This window comes from Sapajus apella, unplaced genomic scaffold (assembly GCF_009761245.1).
Source record: "Sapajus apella isolate SASKATOON/1434 unplaced genomic scaffold, GSC_monkey_1.0 scaffold261, whole genome shotgun sequence".
NCBI classification, from domain to species: Eukaryota; Metazoa; Chordata; class Mammalia; order Primates; family Cebidae; genus Sapajus; species Sapajus apella.
The window spans coordinates 331,747-343,433 of record NW_022437201.1 but is presented as its reverse complement, the minus strand read 5'-3'; the positions used below and the strand labels follow the sequence as shown (position 1 = coordinate 343,433).

The window sequence follows — 11,687 nt, the reverse complement described above, 5'->3', positions numbered from 1 at the left end:
AAAAAAAAAAAAAAAAAAAAAAAAAAAAAAAGAAAATGTGGTGATACACACAATGGGATATTATTTAGACTTTCAAAAGGAGGTAGAGCAAGATGGCAGAATAGAAGGCTCCTCTGATTGACACCACACCCCCACTCCACAAGGACATCAATTTAACTATCTACACACAAAAATACGTTCATTAGAACTCAAAATCATAGTACCTGGTTTTCACTTCTTATCACTGAAAGTCGCACTTAAGTTGTAAAAAGGACAGTCTTGAATTGCTGACACGACCCAGCCAACACCTCTCAACAGCTGTGGTGTGTTGCGGAGAGCACTTTTGCATGCTGGTGGAGGGAGAGTTCAGCAATTGTGAGGCATTGAACTCAATTCTTTTCTGTTAGAGGAGAAAGGAAAACATGACCAAACTCAGCTGATGCCTATCCATGAAGGGGGCATTTAAACCAGCCTAGCCAGAGGGGAATTGCCAATCCTAGCAGTCAGAACTTGAGTTCGCACAAACCCCACCACCGAGGACTAACATGCTCTGGGACTGTAAGTAAACTTGGAAGGGAAGGGAATCTGGCCACAAGAACTGCAACTCTAAGGCGAGTCCTAGTGCTGAATTGGGCCCAGAGACAGTGGACTGGGAGGGCACATGACCTACTGAGACACCAGCTGGGATGGCTAAAGGAGTGCTGGCATCACCCTCCCCTAACCCCAGCCTGCACAGCTTGCAGCTCCTTCCACTTGAGGGGAGGAGAGGGAAGACTAAGGAGGACTTTGTCTTACATCTTGGAAACAAGCTCAGCCACAGCAGGATAGGGCACCAGTCAGAGCCATAAGTCCCCCATTCCTGGCTCTAGCTCCCATAAAACATGTCTAGACACTCCCTGGGCCAGAAGGGAATCTGCTAGCTTGAAGGGAAGGACCCAGTTGAGGAAACATTCATCATCTGCTAACTGAAGAGTGCTTGGACCCTGTAAAACCAGCAATGATACCTAGGTACTATGTTGAGGGCCTTGGAAGAGCCCCTGAGACTTGCTGGCTTCAGGTGAGAATCAGCACATTCCCAGCTGTGGTGGCTAGAGAACAAAATTTCTCCTGCTTGAGAAAAGTAGATGGAAAAGTAAAGGGGACTTTGTCTTGCACCTTAGGTACCAGTTTGGCCACAGGGGAGTCAATGACCAAACAGGCTCTAGGGATTCTTACTACCCCAACTCTGCTCTATTCCCCATTCTCTATTATAACAGGGAGGTTTTCAGTCATTCCCATTTTCTGACAGAAAGTTCCAGCCCAATTTTAGAAATGCTGCCCCAGAAGAGCTCCCTGATCCTCATTAGCAGAGTCACACAGGAAAGATTCCCCCTCTCTTCTCTGTGGCCCAAAAGACCCCTGCCCAGACCATGGGACTATTTCCTAGGGCTCCCTTTTCCTGTCACACTCCTATTCTACCAGGGATTGGGGGGTGACAAAGGGGGGAAGTTTCTGCTAGTCTCCAGCTCTTGGAAGCAGCCAAATTAATGAGGGGCCTCTTTCCTGTCCTCTTCTCCTGAGTGGCCAATTACCTTCTTAGTATTCACTCCCTGTTTCAGAGACCGGACAAACTTTGTGCTGGGCTGGACACGTGAAACACATGAGACACCTCACATCATATTTTTTTATTTTTAATAATTTTTTATTTTTCATTTTGTGGGTGCATACTAGGTATATATATTTATGAAGTACATGAGATATTTTCATATAGGCATTCAGTGCACAATAACGACATCATGAAAAATGGGATATCCGTTGCCTCAAGCATTTATCTTCTGTGTTACAAAATATCCAATTATACTTTTAGTTATTTTTAAATGTACAATTATTATTGACTATAGTCACTCTGTTATGCTACCAAATACTAGGTCTTATTCATACTCATTTCTTCTATTTCTGTTCACATTAACCATCTTCACCTCTTCCCCAACCCCTACTACCCTCCCCAGGCTCTGTTAATCATCCTTCTACTCTCCATCTCCATAGGTTTAATGGTTTTGATTTTTACATCCCACAAATAAGTGAGAACATGTGATGTTTGTCTTTCTGTGCCTGGTTTATTTTACTTAACATAATAACCTCCAGTTCTATCCTTGTTGCTGCAAACAACTGAATCTCATTCTTCTTTATGGCTGAATAGCACTCCATTGTCTCTAAGTACCACATTTTCTTTTTTCATTCATCTGCTGATGGACACATAGTTTGCTTCCAAAGCTTGGCTATTGTGAACAGAGCTGCAACAAACATGAGAGTGCAGAAATCTCTTCAATATACTGATTTCTTTTCTTTATGGTATATACATCCAGCAGTGAGATTGCAGGATCATACCTCAGCTCTATTTTTACTTTTTTTGAGGAACCTCCAAACTGTTCTCCACAGTGGTTATACTAATTCACATTACCACCAACAGTGTGTAAGTGTTCCCTTTTCTCCACATCCTTGCCAGCATTTGTTATTGCCCATCTTTTGGGTATACTTCATTTTAATTGGGCTGAGATGTTATTTCATTGTAGTTTTGATTTGCATTTCTCTTATGGTCAGTGATGTTGAGCACCTTTTCATATATCTGTTTTCCATTTGCATGTCTTCATTTGAGAAATGTCTGTTCAGATCTTTTGCCCATTTTAAAAATTGGATTAGAGGGAAGATGGCCGACTAGGAACAGCTCAGGATTGCAGCTCCCAGTGAAAGTGCAGAGGGTGAGTGGATGCCACATTTCCAGACAGATTTTTATTGCCCACAGACCAGGAGATTCCCAGGCAGAGGAGCCCCACAGGTCGCCAGCATGGCTGTTTCGGCCAGCGCAGTTGTTTTGGCCCGTGTGGCTGCTTTACCTGCGCCCTGGTGTGGCGGTTCTCCATACAAAAGACACGGGTCCAGCTGCCCTTTTAGCTGGCAATTGAAGCCCTGAGACAGCAGAGTTGTCCATTCATCTGAAATAGCGAGCCAGGCCAGGAGATTCCTAGGCAAAAAAACCACCAGGAATCTCAGCACTGCTGTTTCAGCTGGCTCAGTGAGTCACAGCATGGGAGATCCCGGTGCCTTTTCAACAGGCGACTAGAACACTGGGAGATAGTCGACCATTCGACAACAACAACAACAAAAAAAAGACTCTGAGTCAGGGAGCCAGGTGATCAGGCTCGACTGGTCCCACCCACTCCTGCACAAAAAAAAAAAACAAAAAAAAACAGTAATTGAAAATACTCTGGGTTGAGAGTTTCACAGCAAGCACAGCTGAACCCGGGTCAGTCCGGCTTTGTGGGGGAGGGGCGTCCACCATTACTGAGACACTCCACCACTACGGAGGCAGTCTGACCATCGCTGAGGCAGCCCACCGTTGCTGAGGCAGCCCACCGTTGCTGAGGCAACCCGCTGTTGCCGAGGCAACCTGCCACTACAGAGAGAGTCCACCATAACAGAGGCGGGCCACCATGGCCAAGGCAGTTCCAACTACACCCATATAAACAGGACTGCAGGGAAGATCACACAACAGCTGGGTGGAGCCCACAGCAGCTCAGCAAAGCCTCTGCAGGCAGACAGTGACTAGGCTGCCTCCTTGCTGGGCAGGGCACCCCTGAAAGAAAAAAAAAGGCAGCAGCACAATGGAAACTCATAAATAAAGCCCTAACTCCCTGGGACAGAGCACCTGGGGAAAAACAAACAAACAAACAAACAAACAAAAAAAACTGGGAGTGTATGAGTTCTGTTGCAGCAGACCTAAACGTACCTGCCCAGCAACTCTGAATGAACAACGGAGCTCACAGCTCAGGACTTGAGCTCCAATAAAGGACAGACTGTCTCCTCAAGCAGTTCCCAGACCCCCTTATATCCAAAGAGTCACCTTGTAAAGGAGAGAACAGACTGACATTTGGTGGGCATCTTTCTGGGACAAAGATAGCAGAAGAGGAAACTGGTAGCAACCCTTACTGTTCTGCAGCTGCTGCAGGTGATCCCCAGGCAAGCAGGGCCTGGAGTGGACCTCAGCAGTCCTACAGCAGAGGGGCCAGACTGTTAGAAGGAAAGCTAAGAAAAAGAAGTAACTTCAGCAACCATAAATTGGAAGTGCACTCAGAGACCCAATCTGAAAGTCAGAAACTACGAAGACAGCAGGTGGATAAACCCACAAAGATGGGAAGAAACCAGCGCAAAAAGAATGAAAACACCCGAAACCAGAACACCTTTCCTCCTAAAAGGAATCACAACTCCTCACCAGCAAGGGAACAATGTTGGATGGAGAACGAGTGTGATGAAATGACAGAATCAGACTTCAGAAGGTGGGTAATAAGAAACTACAGTGAGCTAAAAGAACAAGTTCTAACCCAATGCAAAGAAACTAAGAACCTTGAAAAAAGATTTGACGAAATGCTAACGAGAATGGACAACATAGAGAGGAATATAAGTGAATTGATGGAGCTGAAAAATGCAACACGAGAACTTCAAGAAGCATGCACAAGTATCGACAGCCAAATTGACCAAGTAGAAGAAAAGATATCAGAGGTCGAAGATCAACTCAATGAAATAAAATGGGAAGACAAGAAGAGAGAAAAAAGGGTAAAAAGGAATGAACAAACTTTCCAAGAAATGTGGGACTATGTGAAAAGACCAAATCTACATTTGATAGGTGTACCTGAATGTGATGAAGAGAATGAATCCAAGCGGAAAATACTCTTCAGGATATTATTCAGGAAAATTTCGCCAACCTAGCAAGGCAGACCAATATTCAAGTCCAGGAAATACAGAGAACACCACAAAGATATTCCTCAGGAAGAGCAACCCCAAGGAACATAATCGTCAGATTCACCAGTGTTTAAATGAAGGAGAAAATGCTAAGGGCAGCCAGGGAGAAAGGTCCGGTTACCCACAAAGGGAAGCCCATCAGACTCATATCAGATCTCTCAGCAGAAATGCTACAAGCCAGAAGAGAGTGGGGGCCAATATTCAACATCCTTAAAGAAAAGAACTTTCAACCCAGAATCTCCTATCCAGCCAAACTAAGCTTCATAAGTGAAGGAAAAATAAAATCTTTTGCGAACAAGCAAGTACTCAGAGATTTTATCACCACCAGGCATGCTTTACAAGAGCTCTTGAAAGAGGTTCTACACATATAAAGGAACAACCAGTACCAGCCACTCCAAAACATACCAAATGGTAAAGATCATCAACACAATCAAGAATCTGCATCAACTAAGGAACAAAACAGCCAGCTAGCATCAAAATGGGAGTATCAGATTCACACATAACAATATTATCCCTAAATGTAAATGGACTAAATGCCCCAATCAAAAGACACAGACTGGCAAATTGGATAAAAAGCCACAACCAAGCGGTGTGCTGTATCCAGGAAACCCATCTCACGTGCAAGGATACACAAAGGCTCAAAATAAAGGGAAGGAGGAAGATTGACCAAGCAAATGGAGAGCAAAAAAAAAGCAGGAGTTGCAATTCTCATCTCTGATAAATTAGACTTTAAAGCAACAAAGATCAAAAGAGATAAAGAAGGACATTACATAATGGTAAAAGGATCAATGCAACAAGAGCTAACGATCCTAAATATATACACACCCAACACAGGAGCACCCAGATACATAAGGCAAGTTCTTAATGACTTACAAAGAGAAATAGACTCCCGCACAATTATAGTTGGAGACTTTAACACCCCATTGTCAATATTAGACAGATCAACCAGACAGAAAATTAACAAGGATATCCAGGACTTGAACTCAGACCTGGACCAAGCAAACCTAATAGACATTTACAGAACTCTCCACCACAAATCCACAGAATATACATTCTTCTCAGCACCACATCACACCTACTCTAAAATTGACCACATAATTGGGTGTAAATCACTCCTCAGCAAATGCGAAAGAACACAAATCATAACAAACAGTCACTCAGACCACAGTGCAATCAAGTTAGAACTCAGAATACAAAAACTAACCCAGAACAGCACAGCTTCATGGAAACTGAACAACTTGCTCTTGAAGTTGACTGGATAAACAATGAAATGAAGAAAGAAATAAAGATGTTCTTCGAAACCAACAAGAATGAAGACACAACATACCAGAATCTCTGGGACACATTTAAAGCAGTCTCTAGAGGAAAATATATAGCAATAAGTGCCCACATGAGAAGCAAGGAGAGATCAAAAATTGACATCCTATCATCAAAACTGAAAGAGCCAAAGGAGCAAGATCAAAAAAACTCAAATTCTAGCAGAAGACAAGCAATAGCTAAGATCAGAGCAGAATGGAAGGAGATAGAGATACAAAAAACCCTTCAAAAAATCAATAAATCCAGGAGCTGGTTTTTTGAAAAGATCAACAAAATAGACAGACCACTAGCCAGATTAACAAAAAAGAAAAGAGAGAATAACCAAATTGATGCAATAAAAAACAATAAAGGGGATATCACCACAGATTCCACAGAAATTCAAACCATCATCAGAGATTGTTACAAACAACTCTGTGCACGTAAACTACTAAACCTGGAAGAAATTGATAAATTCCTGGACACTTGCCTCCTGCCAAGCCTAAACCAGGAAGAAGCCAAAACCCTGAACAGACCCATAACAAGGTCTGAAGTTGAGGCAGCAATTAAGAGCTTACCAAGCAAAAAAGGCCCAGGTCCAGACGGATTCACAGCCGAATTCTACCAGACATACAAAGAGGAGCTGGTACCATTCCTTCTGAAACTATTCCAAACAATGCAAAAAGGGGGAATTCTTCCCAAATCATTTTATGAGACCAACATCATCCTGATTCCAAAACCTGGCAGAGACTCAACAAGAGAAGAAAACTTCAAGCCAATATCCATGATGAACATAGATGCAAAAACCTTCAATAAAATACTGACAAGCCGATTGCAACAGCACATCAAAAAGCTTACCCACCATGAACAAGTAGGCTTCATCCCGGGGATGCAAGGCTGGTTCAACATACGCAAGTCTATAAACGTAATTCACCACATAAACAGAACCAAAGACAAAAACCACATGATTGAGTCGCGAGCGAGCAAGCAGGGGAGTGTGCGACTGCTAGAGCTGAGCGGAGCGATGCCTAAATCAAAGGAACTTGTTTCTTCAAGCTCTTCTGGCAGTGATTCTGACAGTGAGGTTGACAAAAAGTTAAAGAGGAAAAAGCAAGTTGCTCCAGAAAAACCTGTAAAGAAGCATAAGACAGGTGAAACTTCGAGAGCTCTGTCATCTTCTAAACAGAGTAGCAGCAGCAGAGATGATAACATGTTTCAGATTGGGAAAATGAGGTATGTTAGCGTTCGAGATTTTAAGGGGAAAGTGCTAATTGATATTAGAGAATATTGGATGGATCCAGAAGGTGAAATGAAACCAGGAAGAAAAGGTATTTCTTTAAATCCAGAACAATGGAGCCAGCTGAAGGAACAGATTTCTGACATTGATGATGCAGTAAGAAAACTGTAAAATCCGAGCCATATAAAACCTGTACTGTTGTAGTTGTTTTAATCTGTCTTTTTACATTGGCTTTTGTTTTCTAAACATTGTTCTCCTAGCTGTTGTATGTTTGGATTGCAGAAGAATTTGTAAAATGAATATTTTTTTTAATGTGCATTATTAAAAATGTTGAGTGAAGCTAATTGTCAGCTTTATTAAGGAGGATTGCTTTGTGTCCACCACCTAGTGTAAAATAAAATCAAGTAATACAATCTCAAAAAAAAAAAAAAAAAAAAAAAACATGATTATCTCAATTGATGCAGAGATGGCCTTTGACAAAATTCAACAGCCCATTATGTTAAAAACCCTCAATAAGCTAGGTATTAATGGAACGTATCTCAAAATAATAAAAGCTATTTATGACAAACCAACAGCCAATATCATACTGAATGGGCAAAAACTGGAAGCATTCCCCTTGAAATGTGGCACTAGACAAGGATGCCCTCTCTTACCACTCCTATTCAGTATAGTACTAGGATTCCTAGCCAGAGCAATCAGGCAAGAAAAAGAAATAAAGGGTATTCAAATAGGAATGGAGGAAGTCAAATTGTCTCTATTTGCAGACGACATGATTGTACATCTAGAAGACGCCATCGTCTCAACCCCAAATCTCCTGAACCTGATAAACAACTTCAGCAAAGTCCGCAGATACAAAATCAATGTGCAAAAATCACATGCATTCCTATACACCAATAACAGGCTTAAAGAGAACCAAATCATGAACAAACTTCCCTTCACAATTGCCACAAAGAGAATAAAATACTTAGGAATACAACTAACAAGGAACGTAAAGGACCTCTTCAAGGAGACCTACAAGCCACTGCTCAACGAAATAAGAGAGGACACAAACAGATTGAGAAACATTCCATATTCATGGTTTGGAAGAATCAATATCGTGAAAATGGCCATACTGCCCAAAGTAATTTACAGATTCATTGCTAGCCCCATCAAGCTACCAATGACCTTCTTCACAGAACTGGAAAACAACACCTTAAACTTCACATGGAACCAAAAGAGAGTCCGCATAGCCAAGTCAATTCTAAGCAAAAGGAACAAAGCCAGAGGCATCACACTACCGGACTTCAAACAATACTACAAGTCTACAGTAATCAAAACAGCATGGTACTGGTACCAAAACAGATATAGGCCAATGGAACAGAACAGAGGTCTCGGAGGCAACACAACATATCTACAACCATCCGATCTTTGACAAATCTGGAAAAAACAAGCAATGGGGAAAGGAGTCCCTGTTAAATAAACGGTGTGGGGAAAACTGGCTAGCCATGTGCAGAAAGCAGAAACTGGACCCCTTCCTGACACCTTACACTAAAATTAACTCCAGATGGATTAAAGACTTAAACATAAGACCTAACACCATAAAAACCCTAGAAGAAAATCTAGGCAAAACCATTCAGGACATAGGTGTAGGCAAGGACTTCATGACCAAAACACCAAAAGCATTGGCAACAAAAGCCAAAATAGACAAATGGGACCTAATCAAACTCCACAGCTTCTGCATAGCAAAAGAAACAGTCATTAGAGTGAATCGGCAACCAACAGATTGGGAAAAAATTTTTGCAGTCTACCCATCTGACAAAGGACTTATATCCAGAATTTACAAAGAACTAAAACAGATCTACAAGAAAAAAAAACAAACAAGCCCATTCAAAAGTGGGCAAAGGATATGAACAGACACTTTACAACAGAAGACATACATGAGGCCAAAAAACATATGAAAAAATGCTCATCATCACTGGTCATCAGAGAAATGCAAATCAAAACTACATTGAGGTACCATCTCACGCCAGTTAGAATGGCAATCATTAAAAAATCTGGAGACAACAGATGCTGGAGCGGATGTGGAGACATAGGAACACTTTTACACTGTTGGTGGGAGTGTAAATTAGTTCAACCATTGTGGAAGGCAGTGTGACGATTCCTTAAGGACCTAGACATAGAAATTCCATTTGACCCAGCAATCCCATTACTGGGTATATATCCAAAGGATCATATATCGTTCTACTATAAGGACACATGCACACGAATGTTCATTGCAGCACTGTTTACAATAGCAAAGACCTGGAACCAACCCAAATGCCCATTGATGAATTACTGGACAGGGAAAATGTGGTACATATACACCATGGAATATTATGCAACCATCAAAAATGATGAATCCATGTCCTTCGTAGGGACATGGATGAAGCTGGAAATCATCATTCTCAGCAAACTGACACAAGAGCAGAAAATCAAACACTGCATATTCTCACTCATAGGTGGGTGTTGAACAATGAGAACACATGGACACAGGGAGGGGAGCACTACACACTGAGGTCTGTTGGGGGTAAATTGGGGAAGGACGGGGAGGTGGGAAGTTGGGGAGAGATAGCATGGGGAGAAATGCCAGATATAGGTGAAGGGGAGGAAGCCAGCAAATCACACTGCCATGTGTATACCTATGGAACAATCTTGCATGTTCTTCACATGTACCTCAAAACCTAAAATGCATTAAAAAAATTTAAATTTAAAAAGAAAAAAAAATTGGGTTATTTTATTTTTGCCTATAGAGTTTTTTGAGCTCTTTATACATTCTGGTTATTAATCCCTTGTTAGATGAGTAGTTTTCAAATATTTTCTCCCATTCTGTGGGTTGTTTCTTCACCTCTTTGATTGTTCTCTTTGTTGTATAGAAGCTTTTTAACTTGATGTGTTCCCATTTGTTCATTTTTGCTTTGGTTGCCTGTGCTTGTGGGGTATTACCCAGGAAATCTTTGCACAGACTGATGTCCTGGAGAGTTTCCCCAATGTTTTTTTGTAGCAGTTTCATAGTAAGTCATTAATCCATTTGGAACTGATTTTTGTATATGATGGGTGATAGGGGTCCAATTTCTTTCTTTTGCATGCAGATATCCAGTTTTCCCAGCACCATTTGTTGAAGAGACTGTATTTTCCTCAGTGTATGTTCTTGGGACTTTTGTCAAAAAAGAGTTTACTGTAAGAATGTGGATTTGTTTATTGGTTTTCTATTCTATTCCACTTGTCTATGTGTCTGTTTTTCTGCCAGTATCATGCTGTTTTGATTACTATATCTGTGTATTATAATTTGTAGTCAGGTAATGTAATTCCTCTAGTTTTGCTCCTTTTGCTTAGGATGATTATGGCTATTCTGGGTCTTTTGTGGTTCCATATAAATTTAATTTTTTTTTCTATTTCTGTGAAGAATATCCTCAGTGTTTTGATAGGGATTACATTGAGTCTGTAGATTGCTTTGGGTAGTATAGACATTTTAACAATATTGATTCTTCGAATCCATGAACATGGACTATCTTTCCATTTGTGCTTGTCCACTTCAATTTCTTTTATCAATGTTTTATAGTTTTCATTATAGAGATCCTGAGCTTCTTTGGTTGAGTTAATTCCTAGGTATTGTATTCTATTTGTGGCTATTGTAAATGGGATTGCTTTATTTCTTTTTTAGATTGTTCACTACTGGCATATGGAAATGCTACTAATTTTTATATGTTGATTTTTTGTCTTGCAACTTTACTAAATTTGTTTATCATTTCTAATAGTTTTATTGTGGAACCTTTAGGTTTTCCATATATAAGATCATATCATCTGCAAACAAAGATAATTTGATATCTTGCTTTTCAATTTGGATGCCCTTTATATCCTTCTCTTTTCTGATTGCTCTAGCTAGGATTTCCAGTGCTATGTTGAATGAGAGTAGTGAAAGTAGCATACTTGTTATTTTCCAGATGTTAAGAGAAAGGCTTTCAGGTTTTCCCCATTCAATATCATACTAGCTGTGAGTCTGTCACATGTTGTTTTTATTATGTTGAGGTATGCTCCTTCTATACCATTTTTGAAGGTTTTTATTGTGAATGAATTTTCTCAAATGCTTTTTCTGCATTGATTGTAATTATCTTACTGCTTTTGTCCTTCATCCTTGTTCATAGGATATATCACATTGATTGATATGGATGAATCCCACTTGGTAATGATGAATAATCATTCTAATGCATTGTTGCATTACGTTTGCTAGTATGTTGTTGAGGATTTTTGTACCAATATTCCCCAATGATATTGACCTGTAGTTTTCTTTTTTAATGTGTCTTTGTCTGGTTTTAGTATCACGGTAACACTGGCTTAGTAGAATGAGTTTAGAAGTGTCTTCTCAATTTATCAGAATAATTTGAGT

At 40.6% G+C, this 11,687-nt stretch overlaps 1 pseudogene across 1 annotated transcript; it reads left to right on the top strand.

Moving 5' to 3' along the window:
- Positions 1–7,023: 7,023 nt before the first annotated feature.
- LOC116545353 lies at positions 7,024–7,701 on the top strand (annotated as a pseudogene). The gene has a single exon (XR_004266285.1). The product of XR_004266285.1 is annotated as an activated RNA polymerase II transcriptional coactivator p15 pseudogene (transcript).
- The last annotated feature ends 3,986 nt before the right edge of the window (positions 7,702–11,687 follow it).